Source organism: Drosophila arizonae, chromosome X (genome assembly GCF_054131065.1).
Source record: "Drosophila arizonae isolate 15081-1271.41 chromosome X, UAZ_ARI_1.0, whole genome shotgun sequence".
NCBI classification, from domain to species: Eukaryota; Metazoa; Arthropoda; class Insecta; order Diptera; family Drosophilidae; genus Drosophila; species Drosophila arizonae.
In genome coordinates, this window is record NC_142927.1 from 31,942,541 (window position 1) to 31,949,378 (window position 6,838).

Below are 6,838 nucleotides of genomic sequence, written 5' to 3' on the forward strand. Positions count from 1 at the left end.
TTTGTTTTGCGCTACGTCAGCAGTACACGGATTATCGATCCGAATTTGCAAGTAAAGAGCTAATACGCTCTCGAAAACAAAAAGTAGGTGAATCTTTCACAAATTTTTATGAGGGGATTGTGTCGCTTATCGACAAATCTTCAGTTCGAATCGACGAAGAAGAACTGATTGAAATCCTTAAAAACAATCTTCTTCCCGAAGCGCGTCACCAGCTGTTATATCAGCCGGTGCATTCCGTAGGTCAGCTTCGAAAATTGGTCCAAATGCACGAAAATTTAGTTGCTGAAACTAGTAGCCAAAGGGAAAGTAGTTCTCGTCTCAAGCAGCCCTTTCAGAGGCGACCAATTTATTCAGTTGCTGAGCTCGATGACGACAACGGGCAGATTGAGGGCATAGAAACTGAAATCGCTGCTGTCCAACAGTCAAATATACGCTGCTGGAACTGCGATACACCAGGACATGTGTGGGAAAATTGTTTAGCGGAGCGTCGCGTGTTTTGTTACGGGTGTGGTGCACTTAATGTGTATAAGCCACAATGTAAAACTTGTATCCAACGCTCGTCGGAAAACCGACAGAAGGGTGCGTCCAACAACAACAGGATGCCCCCTGCAAAGACCAATTGAGATCAGAAGAGGCGATCAACGCTGTCATCCCTGAAGCTCCTTCGCCCGAATCCAATTTAAAGTCTGTTCAAAATAAAAATATCAAGCCCCTGCACATGTTACCTTATCATGAACGCCTCAAAAACTATCTAGAAGTAAAACATAGGATATTTAATGGAAAAAGTCCTTTATAAACTAGGAGTGCTTTGCGTTGCAAAGCTTACTATAACAAGTAAGAAAGCTCCAGTCGAGACTGCTCGACTAGGAGATACCCTGAACCCTCCAAGCTGATATTCTAATCATTCTGCACTTTTATGCACACATACATACACATGCATCCACACGCACGCATAAGCCTGCGCTCTGCTAACTGCGCAGTAAGCAGCGACTGCGCTTGGGCTGCGCTGCAGTGTGGGCAATATTATGAGAATTTATTTGTTAAATAATTTCTTTTGTAGACATACGATCTTAATGAAACTTTTAGAGCGTAATCACATGGTGAATATGTGTGTATATTCCAAAGCCCAAGTCTCTAGTATTTGAAATACGCTTTTTACAAAAGTGAGGGTGAGGGGGTGAATTTAAGGGTGGGGGGTAAATTTTAACAAAAACCGAAATTGTATAAATTGCATATAAGCATACATTAAAAATTTGGAGACTCTAGCAATAAAGGTGTAGAAGATATAATTTTATAACTGGTTTTCGATATGGTTTTTTATCGATAAAAAAAGATCGGGATGAGTTATCGATTTTTAATGATAAACTTGATATGCGCGCTGTAATTACGGACATTTAAAAAAAAAATTGAAGTCTCTAGCTCTTATATCTTCTGAAATCGACGCGTTCATACATACGGACGGACGGACGGACGGACGGACGGACGGACGGACGGACGGACAGACAGACGGACAGGGCCAAATCGACTCAGCTCGTCGCCCTGATCAAGAATATATATACTTTGTGGGGTCTGCCACGCCTCCTTCTGCCTGTTACATACTTTTAACAAAACCATTATACCCTGATTTCCCATTTTCAATGGGTTCAGGGTATAAAAAGCTAAGAAAATATAGAAAGTTTCTAATTTCAGCAATAATTAATGATAAAAATGATTCGCGTTGTTATGCCAGCGTTAGTTTTTTTCAGTTTACTGAGCTGGGTCTATTAGACACAGGCGCTAATGTTAGCTGTATTGGAGCCTCGCTAGCTTTAGAAAACTTCTCTAACTATTCGGAGTTTAAGTCACTTACATCCCAAGTGCAGACTGCAGATGGGAAAGCTCATAGCGTGGTTGGTGTACTGAACGCCCCAATTAATTACAAAGGAACTACGAAGACTCTTCGATTATATATTATTCCATCAATTAAGCAAAGATTAATTTTGGGTATAGATTTTTGGAAAGAATTCTCTCTAGCTCCTCACGTAATTAGCGCTATGCAGTCAACTTCGGATGAGTTTGATAAAAATTCCACAGCTAGCACAGATTTAGTAGATAATTCATTCCCATTAACTGATTTAGAATTGCGACAATTAGAAGTCGTAAAATCTCTTTTCCCTAATTGTCAAGAAAAACTAGGCCGTACGCATTTGATTCAACATCATATTGATATTGGTGATGCACGACCAGTTAAACAGCGTTTTTATCCAGTCAGTCCGGCAGTTGAAACGCTATTGTATAAAGAAATCGACCGAATGTTAGCCCTTGATGTTATAGAACCATCGATTAGCGCCTGGAGTTCTCCCATGCGATTGGTAGTGAAACCGAATAAAATTCGGCTATGCTTAGATGCGCGTAAGCTAAATGAAGCAACCAAAAAGGATGCTTATCCTTTACCAGCGATAGAAGGTATATTTTCGCGTATGCCAAAAGCAAATTATATCACCAAGCTTGATCTAAAAGATGCTTTCTGGCAGATTGAATTGACCAAAGAGGCAAGGCCATTAACTGCATTTACCATACCTGGCCGACCTCTCTACCAATTCAAGGTAATGCCTTTTGGCTTGTGTAACGCTCCAGCAACCATGTGTCGTCTTATGGATGAATTAATACCCCCAGATCTACGCTATTGTGTATTCGGTTATTTAGGTGATGTATGTGTAGTTTCAGAGAGTTTTTCAGCCCATTTAGCAGTGCTAGTACGCCTTGCCGAACAATTTCGCAAAGCAAATTTAACATTGAATATTGAGAAAAGTCAGTTTTGCGTTAAAAGCGTAAATTATTTAGGACATATCATAGGCAGTGGTGGTATCTGCACAGATCCTTCGAAGATTGATTGTATTAAAAATTGGCCATCACCAAAGAACCTTAAACAGGTTCGAGGATTCCTAGGTATTTGTGGGTGGTATCGAAGATTTATAAAAAATTACGCCGAACTCACATGCCCTATAACTGACACACTCTCAAAGAAAAAGAAGTTTTTATGGCCCGTAGAAGCACAAGAGGCTATGGACAGATTAAAGCTGATTCTTACTACAGCGCCAGTTTTACAGAATCCCGATTTTGAGAAAAAATTTTATCTGCACTGCGATGCCAGTGATTATGGAATTGGAGCCGTGCTAGTTCAGTTATCCGCAGAAAATGACGAAATGCCGATTGCGTTTATGTCAAAGAAACTGAGCCGAGCACAGCCAAACTATAGTGTAACGGAACGAGAATGTTTAGCCGTAGTATTAGCTATAGAGAAATTCAGGTGTTATTTAGAAATGCAGGAATTTGAGGTAGTTACAGACCACTCAAGTTTGATGTGGCTGATGCGTCAACAAAATGCATCCGGTAGACTTGCCCGATGGATTTTCCGCTTGCAGCCATATAAATTTACTATTTCTCATAGAAAAGGCAAAGATCACATAGTTCCGGATGTCCTTTCAAGGATGTGTGAAGAAGAAGTTGCAGCGTTAGAAATTGGCCCGATTGTCGACTTGGACTCAGATGCTTTCTTTGACTCTGAGTATCAAGAGCTCAAGAAGAAATTTACTCTTGAGAAATCCAAATTCCCAGACATTAAGATATCTAGCCAGTTTATTTACATTCGAACAGAACATTCTAAATGTGTAGAAGACCAGAATGAGAGTTTGTGGAAGTTATGGGTTCCCGAACGACTTAGAACAGATGTGCTTAAACAAGCTCATGACAGTGCGATTTCATCACACTGTGGGATGCAGAAAACAATAGAAAAACTACGGAGAAATTTGTTTTGGCCAGGATTAGCTAACGATGTGCGTGCTTACATACGTAGTTGCGACACCTGCAAGGAAACTAAATCTCCAAATCAAATTCTAAGACCACCAATGGGTTAACAGTCTCCCACATGCAGACCATTTCAAAGACTTTATGTTGATATTCTAGGACCATATCCCAGAACTAAAAGTGGTAATATAGGCTTGTTGATTGTTCTAGACCATTTTAGCAAATTTCATTGGCTGTGTCCTTTGAAGAAGTTTACTTCATCTGTCATTCAGGAATTTTTGCTGAAGAATATATTTCACTGTTATGGAGTTCCAGAAGTCTTAGTGAGTGATAATGGTAAACAATTTCGTGCTAATGACTTCAATGCATTTCTGACAGAATTGGGAGTGAGACATGTGTATACCGCTCTATACTCACCACAGAGTAATGCGGCTGAACGTGTCAACCGCTCAATTTTATCTGCAGTTAGAGCATATCTAAAAGAAGATCAGACAGAATGGGATAAAAACATAACAGCTATTTCTTGCGCATTAAGGTCGTCACTTCATCAAACATTAGGTTGTTCGCCTTACAAAGCTCTCTTCGGATTAGAAATGATTACTCATGGAGCCGATTATCGTCTCTTGAAAAATTTGTCGCTTTTAGAAGAACCGCATATGTCTGTTCAAAGAACTGACAAACTCGCTTTGTTGCGAAAAGATCTGCAAAAGAACATTCGTACTGCATATGAGCGCAATGCTGCACAGTACAATCTAAGGTCCAAACCAGTGTCTTTTAAGGAGGGTCAGGAGGTTTTCAGAAGAAACTTTAGTCTCAGTAAATTTTCACAAAATTTTAATGCGAAGTTAGCACCGCAATTTGTTAAATGCCGAATTAAAAAGAGGCTTGGCAATAGCTTCTATATTTTGGAAAATTTACAAGGCATAGAAGTGGGAACGTATCATGCGAAAGATATTCGTATCTGATTCCCGCTAATCTTCCAACTATCGTGTCAGATTATCGTGTATGTAATGGTCGTAGCAGAGTTATTGTACCTAAATAATTGCAGTGCATATCATTCGCGACAAATGTGTCGCCTGCACTGCAATGACCGCTGAGCGGCCCAAAAGCGAGCCTCGAGAGCGAGCTTTTGAGAGAAACTCTCAAAGCTTTGGGACTCAGCGGGCGAATTGCACCTATCTTCGCGTCTCACTTTCCAAGAAGAGGAAGAGAGGAGACTGGAATGTGGGACTATAAAAAGAGCCACATGGGTCAAATAGTTCTTTTCCGGCATCACGAGATCATCAAGTCAGTTTGGTTGTGCTTAAAATTTAAAGTACAAAAATAATTAATTTAACTAAACCAAATAATAAAAAAATTTTGACAAAATAAAAACTCCCAAACCCAATAATTAAGAAAGTGAAAGCGATCGCGTTTGATTTTTTTTGGCATTGAATTGCATTGAATTTGCAGCGCGCAGCTGCCCGTCTCAAAATATATGTTAAACATATATATATTTATTTATATATATACATATATATAAATATCAGGTACGTGAAAAAACAGTGTTCAGGAAAAAAAAAAATCATGTATTTAAGAAAGATTTTCCATTTTTTCAGTGGACTTTTGTCCATTTTTTTTCCCTTATTAGATACCCTAACTTCACGCCAGCAAGGGTCACCTTGAAGCGGAAGTTAGGGTACAAAAAGCCGGCAGAGCAACATAACGCCGAAGCGACGGGGGAGAGGAAGGGAAGCATCAAGAAGAAAAAAAAACGAAAAAAAACCAACAAAATAAAAGAAACTTTAGTGCGTGAAAAAAAACCATATGAATTTCTGAACACGTGAAAAAAAATAACTAATGAAATAGAAATTTTGAAATAAAGTAGTATTTGCATGTAAAAAGAAAAAAAGAGAAGGAAAAAAAACTGCGAAATATAAATAACAAGTAAGAAAGCTATAGTCGAGACTGCTCGACTACGAGATCCCCTGAACCCTTGGAGTGCTAGCTATTTCAATAATTTTTCGCGTCTTTCAGCTTACACAAGAAACACACACACAAACACATACACACACAAGCACCCACGCATAAATACGCACGGGCTGCAGTGTGCGCTTACTTTGAGAACTTAATTGTTTAATAACTTCTTTTGTGGACGTACGATCTTCATGAAACTTTCAGATTATGATTATAACATGAATATGCATGTAATTGCCAAAGCACAAGTCTCTAGTATTTGAAATACGCGTTTTACAAAAGTGAGGGTGAGGGGGTGAATTGAGAGGTGGGGGGTAAATTTTAACAAAAACCGAAATTGTATAAATTGCATATAAGCATATATAAAAAATTTGGAGACTCTAGCAATAAAGGTGTAGAAGATATAATTTTATAACTGGTTTTCGATAAGGTTTTTTATCGATAAAAAAAGATCGGGATGAGTTATCGAATTTTAATGATAAACTCGATATCCGCGCTGTAATTACGAACATTTTACAAAAAATTTGAAGTCTCTAGCTCTAATATCTTCGGAAATCGACGCGTTCAAACATACGGACAGACGGACAGACGGACAGACAGACAGACGGACAGGGCCAAATCAACTCAGCTCGTCACCCTGATCAAGAATATATATACTTTGTGGGGTCTGCCACGCCTCCTTCTGCCTGTTACATACATTTCAACAAAACCATTATACCCTGATTTCTCATTTTCAATGGGTTCAGGGTATAAAAAAAAAAATAAAAATATAAAGACATTTAAATTGCCGACGGCAAGTGCTAAGTAAAATTTTTTTTGTCGAGAGAGATGTTAAAGAAATCAGAAAAATTAGTGGTTTAAAAGCTCAATCATAAAATCTATAATTACTATATATACAATTAGCACACAAAAACGAAACCAATAAATAAATATATATATCAATAAATAAATATATACCAATAAATATATGTATTTGAATAAATAAGTGAAAATGAATAACTAAGAAACATAAAGCAAAGTACAGCATCAAAAGAAAAAAATGAATCCACACACAGTTAATACCCTATAAAGAAAACATGAATAGAGAAAAAATAAA

The 6,838-nt window shown here is 38.2% G+C and overlaps 1 long non-coding RNA gene across 2 annotated transcripts; it reads left to right on the plus strand.

Annotated features, from left to right (window-relative positions):
• Positions 1-1,182: 1,182 nt before the first annotated feature.
• On the plus strand, positions 1,183-6,838 carry LOC149268172 (uncharacterized). Of its 2 annotated transcripts, none has more exons than XR_016270859.1 (2): positions 1,183-5,315; positions 5,385-6,838. It is a non-coding gene; the product is annotated as an uncharacterized LOC149268172 (long non-coding RNA). The 2 variants fall into 2 exon arrangements; XR_016270860.1 differs by having other exon boundaries at positions 5,417-6,838.